The 14,345-nt window shown below is 40.5% G+C and overlaps 1 protein-coding gene across 6 annotated transcripts in view; it reads left to right on the top strand.

Annotated features, from left to right (window-relative positions):
• The window catches only part of Nek11 (NIMA related kinase 11), a 266,743-nt gene that overhangs the window by 93,380 nt on the left and 159,018 nt on the right, over window positions 1-14,345 (top strand). The gene's annotated exons all lie outside the window — the stretch shown is intronic.

Here is a 14,345-nt window from a genome sequence, read left to right as displayed (position 1 = left end):
CTCTGTCTCTCTCTCTCTCTCTCTGTGTGTGTGTGTGTGTGTGCATGCACCAGTAAGCAACCTTGGCTTACTGGTTTCCTCATGTGCCATCCATCCACTTTGTATTTTTAGAGTAGACTGTACCAGCCTCAGGGATCTGTCCATCTCTACTTCCCCAGCATTGGTATTTCAAGCAGGCTTTTCATCATATTTGCTGTTTGTTTATTTGGTTTTGTTTCTGTTGTTTAGATGTGGGTTCTGGAGTGATTAAACTCGGATCTTTGTGTCTACAAAGTGGGCTTCCTACTGCCTGAGCTTTCGCCCAGCCCAGCTGCTGGTCTTAAATGGGTTCATTGTACTCTCTGACTGGCGTCTGTTGACTGTGCTTGTGGTCTCAGGCCCTGTAGTCACCCCTCTCTGTCTTCCCTTGGCTTCTCCTCACATAGACACCACACTCCTCAGGTATTAGCTCAACAGCTTGTCTTCACCTACTTGTACTTTGAAGTTCTAGGTTCCAAGTTTTCACTTAAGTGCTAAAATTGTGGGACCTGGGACCTGCCTTTACTTTCTAGTTTCCCTCTTTTGGGTGGAAACTTGGCAACAGTCCAGAAACCATGCTTCCTGTCTAGTTGCATCTCCTGGATGCTCAGGGTCAGCATTTAACCCACCTCTCAGGTGCCTCTTATAGGCACTGGGCATTTGTGAAGCTGTCGCAGGAACTCCAGTGTCTGGTGCCCCTGGTAAACTACTGCTATATAACGTGTGTCTATAGCATTTCAAGTAGCCAGTGTAACCTGTTATGTTTCATCTTTTTTTTTGAAAAATTTATTTTTTAAATTTATTTTACACCCTGGTTGAAATTTCTCTTTCTTCCTCTCCTCCCATTCCCTCTCCCCAACTCCCCTCTGTCCTCCTAATCCACTCCTCCTCTGTTTCTGTTCAGAAAAGGGCAGGACTTCCATGGGTATCATCAAAACGTGGCATATCAAGTTGGGGTAGGACTAAGCTCCTCCCCTTGTATTAAGGCTGGGCAAGGCAATCCAGTATGAGGAATGGATTCCCAAGAGCCAGCCAAAGCATTAGGGACAGCCTCTGCTTCCATTGTTAGGAGTCCCATAGGTATACCAAGCTACACAACTGTTACATATATGTAGAAGGCCAAGGTTGGTCCTATGCAGGCTCCCTGGTTGTTGGTTCAGACTGTGAGTTCCTATGAGTCAGGTTAGTTGTGTCTTGGGTTTTCTTGTGATGTCCTTGACCCCTCTGACTCCTACAATCCTCCTCTCACTCTTCAACAGGATTCCTGGAGCTTTGCTTAATGTTTGGGTGTGGGTCTCTGCATCTGTTTCCATCTGTTACTGGATGAAGGCCCTTTGGTGACAATTGGGATAGTTACCAATCTGATCACAGGAGATGGCCAGTTCAGGCTATATGTCCACTATTGCTAGGAGTCTTAGCTGGGATCATCCTTGTAGATTCAAGTCTCCCTTGCATCAGATATCTACCTGACCCCCAAATGCCTCACCTTTCCTGTCATCTCTTTCAGTACTTCCCCCTCCATCCACCTGACAACCTGATCACTCAAGTTCCCATTCCCACCCACCCCAAGTCCACCCAGGAGTTCTCTTCTATTTCCCCTTCCCAGGGAGATCCATGTGTACCCCCTTGGGTCCTCCTTGTTATCTTGCCTTACTGGGTCTATGGATTGCAGCATGGTTATCCTTTACTTTACAGTTAATATCCACTTATGAGTGAGTACATACCATGCTTGTCTTTCTGGGTCTGGGTTACCTCACACAGGTTGATTTTTTTCTAGTTCCATCTCTTTGCTTTCAAATTTCCTAATGTAATTGTTTTTAACAGCTGAGTAATACTCCATTGTGTAAATGTGCCACATTTTCTTTATCCATTACTCGGTTGAGGGACATCTAGGTTATTTCTAATTTCTCACTATTGCAAATAACGCTGCTATGAACATAGTTGAGCAAGTGTCCTTATGGTATGATTGAGCATCTTTTGGGTATATGACCAAGGGTGGTATAGCTGGATCTTGAGGTAGATTGATTCCCAATATTCTGAAAAACTGCCGTATTGATTTTCAAAGTAGATGTACAAGTTTGCACTCCCACCAGCAATGGAGGAGTGTTCCCCTTGCTCCACATCTTCTCCAGCATAGCTGTCATTTGTATTTTTGATCTTAGCCATTCTGACAGGTGTAAGATGAAATAGCAGAATAATTTTGATTTGCATTTCCCTGATGGCTAAGGATGTTGAATACTTCTTTAAGTATTCCTCTGCCATTTGAGATTCTTATGTTGAGAGTTCTCTGTTTAGATCTGTATCCCATTTTTAATTGGATTATATGGTTTTTTTGATGTCTAGTTTCTTGAGTTCTTCATATAATTTGGAGATCAGCCCTCTGTCAGATGCGGGGTTGGTGAAGATAGAACTTTTCCTGTTCTGTAGGCTGTTGTTTTGTCCTATCAACAGTGTCCTTTGCCTTACAGAAGCTTTTCAGTTTAATGAGGTCCCATTTATTGTCAGTCTTAGTGTCTGTGCTACTGGTGTTCTATTCAGAAGTTGTCTCCTATGCCAATGCATTCAAGGCTATTTCCCACTTTCTCTCCTATTATCTTCAGTGTAAGTGGATTTATATTGAGTTCTTTGATCCATTTGGACTTGAATTTTGTTCAGGGTAATATGTAGCTAGAGTTTTCCTGCCTGGCCCACAGTCAGGACAAATCTCTCTCACCTGCCAGTCCCACAGGCGTCAGACCCAACCAAGTAAACACAGAGACTTATATTGCTTATAAACTGTATGGCCATGGCAGGCTTCTTGCTAACTGTTTTTATATCTTAAATTAATCCATTTCTATAAATCTATACCTTGGCTCATGGCTTACTGGCATCTTCACATGCTGTTTGTCATGGCGGCAGCTGGCAGTGTCTCTCCGACTCAGTCTTCCACTTCCCAGCTTTATTCTCCTCCTTGTCCTGCCTATACTTCTGCCTAGCCACTGGCCAATCAGTGATTTATTTATTGACCAATCAGCAACACAATTGACATACAGACCATCCCACAGCAGTAATAGATGGATCTATTGCTGTGGGAAGCTCTGTTCATGAACATTGATGCAAAAATACTTAATAAAATACTCACAAACCAAATCCAAGAACACATCAAAAAGGATCATCCACCATGACCAAGTGTGCTTCATCCCAGAGATGCAGGGATGGTTCAACATATGAAAATCTGCCAATGTAATCCACCATAGAAATAAACGAAAAGAAATAACACCCAACATGATTATCTCATTGAATGCTGAAAAAGCCTTTGACAAAAATCCAATATCCCTTCATGATAAAGGTTCTAGAAAGATCAGGGATACAAGGAACATTCCTAAACATAATAAAGGCAATATATAGCAAGTTGACATCCAACATTAAATGGAGAGAAACTCAAAGCGATTCCACTAAAATGAGGGACAAGACAAGGCTGTCTACTCTCTCCATATGTATTCGACATAGTACTCAAAATTTTAGCTAGAACAATAAGAAAACAAAAGGAGATCAAGGGGATACAAATTGGAAAGGAAGAAGTCAAAGTATCACTATTTGCAGATGACATGATAGTATACATAAACAACCCCAAAAATTCTACTAGGGAACTCCTACAGCTGATAAACACCATTAGTGAAGTAGCTGGATGCAAGATTAACTCAGAAAAAATCAGTAGCCCTTTTATATACAAATGATAAAATGGCTGAGAAAGAAATCAGGGAAACGACACCCTTCACAATAGCCACAAACAATATAAAATATTTTGGGGTAACTAACCAATCAAGTGAAAAATCTGTATGTTTTATCATTTTAAGTTTAATTATACCTGGGCAGTTTATGCTAATATTCAATTCTAAGAGCTATTTAGGTTATTATACACTAAAGGGAAACCTGTTTCTCTTGTATTAACTTTATATTTCATTCTCTATACATTTAACTGTGGTCATTATGTATGCTTTTTTAAATTTTAATTTTCTTTTTTGAGAATTTCATACATGAGTACTTTATTACATTATTTCCATCCTTGCTGCACCCCTAACTCTTCCCATGTATCCCTAATCCCAAGTTCATGACCTCTTCTTTTGTAATTATTATTGTTACATTGTGTGTGTGTGTGTGTGTGTGTGTGTGTGTGTGTGTGTGTGTGTGTGTGTATGTAAAACCCACTGAGCCCATTTAGTGTTGCTCATACTTGGGATTGGTTAATTTATCAGGAGGGTAGTCCTTGGAGAAGATGGATTCTCCCTCTCTCAGTAGCCATTGACTGCTCTTCATATACACACTTTTTAATGAAAACATCCAAATGCCTCTCAATCACATCAAATGGAATAGTGCCTAAAAGATGACAAGATTCTCCAGCACACTAGAACATGCATGCTGGGGCACTTCCCTGCTCGAGGGTCTGGCAGATCTTTAAAGGAGTAAATTTAGCTACACAGAGACAAGGCAGCTGTCATTTCATCTGCAGTTCATTATCAGTCCTGCTTCGGAACCCTCTCTGCAGTTCTGGCAACCTGAACAGATGGCAACTTGGGAGATTTAGGGTGGGGCATGCCTCACATGTACCTGATTCCCAGTTTCCCTTTCGTTTCGTACAGTGTGATCCCTCAGGATAGATTTATTTAGCTCTACATAGTTGGATGTATTTTGGAAAAAGAAAGGAATGCAAATCTTAGACTTCTAAGTAAAGTTCAGTGTGTGTGTGTGTGTGTGTGTGTGTGTGTGTGTGTGTGTGTGTGTGTGTGTGTTTCTTCTGCTTCCCAACACTGGCACTTTCTATCTTCAAAAGGATGGGAATTAGGAGTTAGAAGGTGATATGATTGGAAATTAGAGAAAATAAAAGCATAGATACATGCAGTTATAGTTATCAGAATAAACAATACAGCTAGGAGATAGGTTTTAAAATATATGACTGGACAATCAAGACATCTTTGACCTCAGATGCAATAGAAGTTTGTTCAGTCACATTGTCTCATATTTCTTTTGCTAGCACCTACTTCTTGCGTGTGCTCTGTGGCATTGCAGGTCCCTTCCTACAAGTTCCTGGCTGATAAATGAAGCCTCTGTGCATTCAAGCATAAGCACATAGCAGTAGACCAAAGTGACCTGAGTAAATAAAAAACAGGATGCTTGAAATGTAGCTATGAGGATTTCCATAAAAGAGTATTTACATCAACACTCTTGTGTTACTTAATCAGACTGTGGATCTAATTATTCCATCATCTGTTTAGCAAAATAATTGTACATCATTTTATAACATTAATAAATTCACCAAGCATGGCTCAGGTGGAGTTAGGTCTCCACAACACCAGAGTTTATTTTATGATGTGTTCACAGTTCATAGACCTCTAATCCCTGTTTGCTGCTAAGCCATGCAAAAGCAAAATCCATGCTGAGGGCACTCCTTTCCATTCCCCACAGGGTCTCACACCATACCCCATGTTTGCCTTGATCAGATGCCCTGTATGCTGTTGCCTAAGGCCTCAGCAATCATTAAAGGTGGATTATAGCTCCATACAAGACCTGAAAGGCTCTGTTGGAGCCAGCCCCGATTTCTAACTCAAGAGCCTATAATGATCTGAAATGCCTGGATAGATGCAGCACTGAGGGGCAGATTGGCACAAAGCTCATGTCTGTGCAGGCAGGCAGGCAGGGCTGCAATCTAGTTCTACCACATGCAGTATGGGTGGAACCCTGAGCCACTTACCTGACACAATTGCAATTATAGTAATAGTTGTGAGATCAATTCAGTGAGTTAAAATATGTAAGGAAGGAGTGGGGCAATGGCTCAGGGGATAAAGTGCTTGCTATGCCAGCATGGCACTCAAGTTCCGATCTCCAGAACCTATGTAAAAAGCTGGGCTATCATGGAGGGCAGCTGTAATCTCAACACTCAGAAGGCAGACACAAGGTGTCCCTGGAGCAAGCCTGCTAGCTGGTCCATCAGATCAGGGAGCTCTGGGTTCAAGTGAGAGACCCTACCTCAATAAACAAAGTGTGGAGCAATTGAGGAAGACACCCCATGTCAACTTTGGGCCTCTACAAGCACTTGTGTGCGCGCACACACACGTGTCCACTACCCAAAGACATATACACACACATATAAATATAGTGTGTGTAACTCTCTCTTTCTCTCTGTGTCTGTCTGTCTGTCTGTCTCTCTTTTTCTCTCTGTGTCTGTCTGTCTGTCTGTCTCTTTTTCTCTGTGTCTGTCTGTCTGTCTCTCTCTTTCTCTCTGTGTCTGTCTGTCTGTTTGTCTGTCTGTCGCTCTCTCTCTCTCTCTCTCTCTCTCTCTCTCTCTCTCTCTCTCTCTCTCGTGTGTGTGTGTGTGTGTGTGTGTGTGTGTGTGTGTGTGTGGTGTGTGTGTGTGTGTGTGTAAAGAAAGTAGATTTAGCTCATGGTGATACAATTAAGTTTTCAACTATCAGTTTCATTGGTGTCATGGTTACCATTTGAGTTATTGATAAAGACATTAACCACTCTGATTCCAAGACAGCTCAAGATGTCCTGGGTTAGAGGTCGTGGTGGTTTGAATAAGAATGGCCCCCATAGGCTCATATATTTGATTGCTTGGTCATCAGGAAGTGACACTACTTGAGAGAGATTAGGAAGTGTGGCCTTGTTGGAGGAAGTGTGTCACTGGGGGTGGGCTTTGGGGATTCAAATGCTGAAGTCAGGCCCAGTGTCTTTCTCTGTCTGCTGATCCAGATGTAGCACTTTCAGCTACTCCCTCAACATGTCTGCCAGCATGCCCCCATGCTTCCTGCATGCTGACAATGGACCAAACCTCTGAACTGTAAGCAAGCTCCAGTTAAGTGCTTTGTTTTATAAGAGTTGCCATGGTCATAGTGTCTCTTCACAGCAATAGAACACTGACCAAGGCAAAGACTGCTGTTCCCACCCAGCCCTTCTGACCTGATAGAGTGAGGTGGGGTTTGTATGGCTTAGTTCTTTCAAACTCTGTCTTTTTTTTTTTCTTAAAAACTTTTATTCTTGGCATAACAAGTACTGATTTGGTCTTGTCAGTTTTTAGCCATTCTAGGAGCATGCAGAATTCCTACCCTGGGGTGCTTATTTGCATTTCTCTGATGTCTAATAATGTAGAACATCTGAGTTTTGATCATTTAGTATCTGTTGAAGATCTTTACCCCACTCCCTCTCTCCCTTTCTCTCCCTATCAGCACAGTTTAACTTTGCCTTCCTCAAGGAATTTGCATGTTATTAGAAAAAAATTTTTTTTGCTTCCTTCCTCATCTTTCTGTCTTCTTTGCCAACAACACGCTCTTACAAGGAAAGAATTACTAAATAAAACTGTTTTGATAGCATTTCCATTTAAATTTAAAGCCATCCTGTCAATTCCTATGGAAGATTCTAACCACGATTACATTGGGTCTGTAAATCATTTTAGGAAAAATTGGTGTCTTTCTCTTAACTGAATCTTCCAGTGAGAATGCATCTACCTTTCCATCTGCCTCTCTTGGTTTTTGCCCATTAATTTCCATCACTATATCATGGCTGACACTGTACAATCTGACACACCTCTTACTAGGTTTATGTCTAGATATTTGACATTTTGTGATGTTAGTCTAAGTGGCATAATTAATTTCATTTAAAAAGTGCTCTTTTTTTGCCAACTTAGAGAAAAGAACGACCTTTCTATCTAGCAGGCTTGCTGAGTCCGTTTGTTATTTCCAAAGGTTTTTAGAGTCTTCTGGGCTTTGTAAGTACTTAGTCATTTTGACATGATTAATGATAACTTAATATTCTTAGCTTATCTTTATAATTAATTTTTTCTAACTTTATTGTCCTAGGTATTCATTTCCTGTAGTATAGGTAAGGTATATTGATTCTTATCTTGATCCCAATCTTAGTAAGAAATTGTAAAATCTCAGTATTTCACCAATAAGTGTATTTTTTTACTATATATTTCAAAGCTCTAAAAAACAAGATGAAGGAAATTTCCTCCTTTGTCCATTGTGCTGTGTTCTCTTCTTTATGAATCTACAGATGAATGTTGACTCCTGAGAATGAAATGCTTTTTCTCAATGCATTGGAGCCTAGCCTTTAATGACAGAGCCATCTCTCCAGCCACTTTTTTCTAATCTGTTAAGATGATGTTACAGTTTTTCTTTTGTTTCCTCTAATGAGGCATATTTCATTGATTGACTATTTAAATGCTAGATCAATATTATATTCCTGAAATAAAAATCACTTGTTAATGATATGGACCTTTTAAATATATCATAACATTCTATTTGTGGCGTGTGTGTGTGTGTGTGTGTGTGTGTGTGTGTATGTGTATGTGTGTGTGTATTTGTATGTGTTGTGGTTTATAAATCTATAATCATGAGCAAATTTATAATTTTTATTTCTCACAAGGCATTTGTTATATTTTACTATCTATATTTTTCTGGCTTTATAACATGAGCAGATTGAGTTAGATTAGTATGAGTTATTCATGAACTGTGTAGAAGAATTTGATAGTAAGAACACTGTGGTTTGTTTTGTTTTTGTTTTTGAGTAAAGTTCAATTTCAATTTTATTATTTTAAGTAATAGGTAACAAATAGGAAAGGAAGTGTTTTCTTTCTTTTTATGTCAGTTTGGTGTACTATATTTAAAAGACTATTTCATCTATACTGTCAGTTTATTTGAGGGAAACATGTTTATAAATGCTATTCTAACACTTTCTAATATTTGGATGTATGAGCACATGAGATGTGTATGGAGGCCCAAGATGGACATTAGGTATGTTCCTGCCAATCATATCTCCATTTTATGATTTGAGACAGGGTCTCTCACTGAAACTGGAGCTTGCCATTCTCACTTGACTGGTGACCACAAGCCTCAGGAATTCTTCTTGTCTTCACTTCGCCAACACTGGAGTTACAGATGCATGATGCTATGCCCAGCTTTTACATGGGTGCTGGTGACCCAAGCTTATAGCCTCATGCTTGTGTAGCAAGCACTCACTCACTGAGGCACCTTTCTGTGCCTCTTTCTGAAATGTGTAAAGTCCATAGTGTTACGCCTTTCTCCATATGATCGTTGATGTGTTTTTTCCTCGTTTTCTGATTGGTCTTGCTTGAGATATATTACATTTTCTTGTTTTTATACATACTATTTTTATTGTCTTTTTAAAAATAGAATCTTTATTTAGTCTTTGACTGTTCCATACATGGAAACAACGTAACTTGATCATATCCACTCCAACTTCCCCAGGGAGCCCACACCTTGCCCCCACTTTGGTTATCCACTGTGTCCAATCAATGCTGTGTGTTGAAGTGCTGACAGGCCTTGTTGCCTTGGTCTTGTGCAGGTACCTGTAGCTTTAGTGAGATCATGTGTGTGGTAGCCATGGCATGTCCAGAAGACAGCATTTCACATCATTCCTCTCCATCCTTCAGCTCTTAATTCTTCTGCTCCTCCCCTGTGACATTCCCTGAGCCTTGGTGGGTGGTTGACACAGAAGTCCCATTTAGGGCTGAGTACCCAGTAGTCACTTATTCTCAGCGCTGCATTAACTTCTGTCCACTGTAAAGAGAAGATTCTCTGGCCAAGATTGAGGGCAGTATTAGTTTATGTATGTAAACATAAATATTTAGAAGACAGTTTGACAACATGTCTATTTAGAAAGTTTTTGTCTTTCTTTTTCTGCTGTTGAAAATCTTTATCTAACCTTCCTTTCTTTTGCATACAGAACATTGTTTCATTGTAACATTTTCAAAGAAAATTTGTTTCATTGATCCTGTACCCTGCTTTTCACCCCTAGCACCCTGCCCCTATTTTGATATTTATTTTTTAAACTATCAAGTTTGACTTAGAACATGCATTTAAACTTTTATCTCCTTATATAGCTGATACTTTCAGTTTTCTTACAGTTTCATTCAGTAAGCTTTCCTGCTTAATCCAAGGACTTTAGATGTATATTTCCTGTTTAATCCAAGGACTTTAGATATGTATTTCATGTTTAATCCAAGGACCTTAGATATGTATTTCCTGTTTAATCCAAGGACTTTAGATGTGTATTTCCTGTTTAATCCAAGGACTTAAGATGTGTATTTCCTGTTTAATCCAAGGACTTTAGATGTGTATTTCCTCTGTAATCCAATAAAATAAAAGAAAATTTAAAAGAAAAAAAGCCTCATCATGGAAGCTGTAGTGTGGCCCAGTGAGTCACACAGTTTACCCTTTAGTCCATACATCTTTACTTACAAGTGTTCATTGCAATGAATCATTTGTCTGGCTTGATAGTGTAGCTTCTGCTACACTATCAATACTGGGCCCTCACTGGGACTCCTCTTGGATATCCTGTTGTTGCCCTGTGTCATGGAGATCTTGCAGCTTTGGATCTGTAGGACCAGCCCCTTCACATGCTCCAGCAGTTCATAGATGAGGTAGATATTAGAGTGGCCAACTCATAGCTCTAGTTCTGGGCCTGGTGTTAGTTGGGTTGGTCAGCCCACCAGCTCTCCCTCATCCTCATCACCAAGGCGAGCTCTCCAGCATTGCCCAGGCTGGCTCACCCAATGCAGTAGGTAGCAAGGAGCAGGGCCAGTTCCCCTGTTCTCACGACCTCCTGGGGCCCGACTCACCTGCACCTGCACTACCTCTCCTATCCTCCTCCTCAGTTTTAATGTCTAGCTTTCTTGCTCTGTAGCTGGAGAATATGCTCTCAAGATTTTGAGTCTTGAGCTCATTGAAGCTTGTCTATGACCTTGCATATGGTCAGTTTTGATAAGTGGTTCATGAATTCTTGAAAATAATATGAATTTTGTCATGATAGGTCGCATTAATGGCAATTTGTCAATTTGGGTTAATGTGTTGTGTGTATTTTCTTCATCCTTATTGATGTTGGTGTTCTGTTAGCTATTGAATTATTATGTACCACCATGATTGAGCATTTGTTTTTCCTTTTAATTCTGTTCTCTCTCTTCCACACACACATTTGATGCATGCACATTTAAAGTTATCATATGCTCCTGATAGCTTGATTTCTTTATTAATGCCTCATCTTAGTCTTCATAGTGATTCTTGCCTCAAAACCTGTTTCATCTGATGTGAGTATACCTACACTAGCAATATTTTGGCAAGTGCTTACATGATATATCTTTGTCTTTTGAATTTTTATTTATTGGTGGAGAGTGGACATGTCATGATGTGAATGTGGAGGTGGGAGGAAACCTCAGGAGCTGGTTCTTTTCTACTGTGTAGGTCACTGGGATTGAACTCAGGTCATCAGGCTTGAAGCAAGCCCCTTCACCTGCTAAGGTGTCTCACTGGCTCTGCATGTGTAACTATCAAACTTTCTCATGTTCAGATACTCAAGGTTATTTGGAGAGCAGTAGTTTTTTTAATCCAGTCTTATAAGCCTTTTCCAATTGAACTATTTTGCTATTACACTTAGTGTAACTATATTTGTATTTTATCTTGTTGTTTATGCTCTCTATGCCCCATTTGTTTTGCTTTCATTTGATTTTCTTCCTTCCTTTTAGTTGAAAATTTTGCAGTTGATTTTTCTTTCTCCTAGCTTGTTTTACTTCTGTGTTATCTTATCCTTCAATGATAACTTAGAAAATACAACAGGCATCCTTACCACTGTCTAGTAAAACTATCATTATGACTTCTTTCTCAGTAGCAGAAGGAACTGAAAACACTTTAAGTCTTGTTCTTTTTTTGTCTTTTGTGTTATCTTGCCATAACTTTATCATACACAATTTTTCAACCCAACAAGATGTTATCAATATTGTGTAGCATTAGTGTCTATTTTTATGTATTTTTTTTTAAATTTTTATTTTGCAATACAATTCAGTTCTACATATCAGCCACAGATTCCCTTGTTCTCCCCCCTCCCGCCCCCCTCACCTTCCCCCCAGCCCGCCCCCCATTCCAATCTCCTCCAGGGCAAAGCCTTCCCCACAGACTGAGATCAACCTGGTGGACTCAGTCCAGGTAGGTCCAGTCCCCTCCTCCCAGGCCGAGCCAAGGGACCCTGCATAGGCCCCAGGTTTCAAACAGCCGACTCATGCAATGAGCACAGGACCCGGTGCCACTGCCTGGATGCCTCCCAAACAGATCAGGCCAATCAACTGTCTCACCCACTCAGAGGGCCTGATCCAGTTGGTGACCCCTCAGCCATTGGTTCATATTTCATGTGTTTCCGTTTGTTTGGCTATTTGTCTCTGTGCTTTATCCGACCTTGGTCTCAACAATTCTCGCTCATATAAACCCTCCTCATTCTCGCTAATTGGACTCCCAGAGATCCACCTGGGGCCTAGTCATGGATCTCTGCATCCAGATCCCTCAGTAGTTGGATGAGGTTTCTAGCACGACAATTAGGGTGTTTGGCCATCCCATCACCAGAGTAGGTCAGTTCGGACTGTCTCTCGACCATTGCCAGCAGTCTGTTGTGGGGGTATCTTTGTGGATTTCTGTGGGCCTCTCTAGCACTTTGTTTCTTCCTATTCTCATGTGGTCTTCATTTACCATGGTCTCCTATTCCTTGTTCTCCCTCTCTGTTGTTGATCCAGCTGGGATCTCCCACTCACCCAAGCTCTCTTTCCCTCGACCCTCGCCCTTCACTACCCCCACTCATGTCCAGGCTGTTCATGTATTCACAGAGTACTTCTTTTAATGTTGGTTGCTTGTTCTAGCCTTGTTTGTTTCTGCCCAGGGTCTCATTTTTCTTTATTAGAAGAACTTCCTTCCAGAACGTGTTCAGTGCATTCCATCTGGCAAGGAACAGTCTATTTTTATTTTTCTAGAAATGTCATTATTTTATATTTATTTGAAGAAATTTATCATCGTGGATGCTGAAAAATCTAACTATATTAAAATTCCTATATAAGATACCATTTAATATTCTTATAGGTGGACACAGAATAGATTGAGTTTCAAATACTTTCTTATTTATAGGATTTATGCTGACATCGGGGCTCTGGTCAGGTCTGTGTAATTGTTTCTAATACTGTCTTTCTTTCTAATTGAAGTAATAGAGGGTTTGGAAGGAAAATGCTTTAATTCAAGAGTCAGTTCTACCGTTTACTACTGTGTGACCTTGACCAAGACCCTTAGCTTCTCAGAGCCAATTTCCTTGTCTACATTGGCTCCATTTCACTGGGGAAGTCTGAGTCCCTGTTGTGATATACATGAAAGTGCTTTGTAATCAGCCAGAAAGCTTTAGTGTTACTGTTGCTTACTGGAACAGAAACATCTTCAGTGTGCACATTCAGAATCCTCTTGCATGTGTGCACTTCCATAAGAAACCATGGAATAAATTCTATGTTCATGTGCTTATTTATGTATACTCTCCCCTTACTAAATGCTGTGTCCAAAGTTATATAACATATAGCTTATAAACACTCTATCACAAACTCATTTGTTTTTCATCTTTCAAGCAACCACTATGAAAAGGGGAATCTGGCTGTTACATAATTCACAATGCCCCTAAGATAAAAATAGCCTATTGTTTCTTAATACTGAGCTCAGGGAAGACTTTAACGTTCATTGTCTTTATAATGTGGAACCATTAAGAGCATGTTTCTGCCAGCTCAGAAGGTACCAGTTGGCATGGTTAACCCACCTTGGTGTCGGGCTGATCTCTGATTCTGATCTCCTGTCTCATGATCCCCCAGGGAGGGTTATACATTTTAATGTGAGCTGCAAATAGTTTCTCTCCCTTTCTACTTGCAAATGGATTCTATTCAGAAAACTAATAAATAATGGCAGCTTCCTTTTCAACATGCACAGTACACACCAAGGGCAGGTCAGGCTGATAAATTAAAATTTCATTCTGCATACATAACTTTTTTTTAAAATTTTTATTTTGCAATACAATTCAGTTCTACATATCAGCCACAGATTCCCTTGTTCTCCCCCCTCCCGCCCCCCTCACCTTCCCCCCAGCCCGCCCCCCATTCCCATCTCCTCCAGGGCAAAGCCTTCCCCACAGAATGAGATCAATCTGGTAGACTCAGTCCAGGTAGGTCCAGTCCCCTCCTCCCAGGCTGAGCCAAGGGACCCTGCATAGGCCCCAGGTTTCAAACAGCCGACTCACTGCATACGTAACTTAAAACACTACCTTAGGCAGGTAATATGTAGCCTCATTTTGTTTTTCTTTCATAGAAGCTAATTTGAAAATTCCTGGCTACATTAATCAAATTTTAGACTCTTCACTCTGTGCAGACATCTTGCTGTTGGACTGTTTATTTTTCCCTTAGAAAAAGTAGTGTTCAGATTTCTCCCTGTACTTCATCCTTTGATGGGTCTTGGATTTGTGTGCTGCATGCCTACATGCATATGAGTGTG

The sequence above is a fragment of the Peromyscus eremicus genome, chromosome 7 (assembly GCF_949786415.1).
Source record: "Peromyscus eremicus chromosome 7, PerEre_H2_v1, whole genome shotgun sequence".
Lineage (NCBI taxonomy): Eukaryota > Metazoa > Chordata > Mammalia > Rodentia > Cricetidae > Peromyscus > Peromyscus eremicus.
The sequence above is the reverse complement of the archived record's forward strand: the minus strand, read 5'-3'. Positions and strand labels throughout refer to the sequence as shown.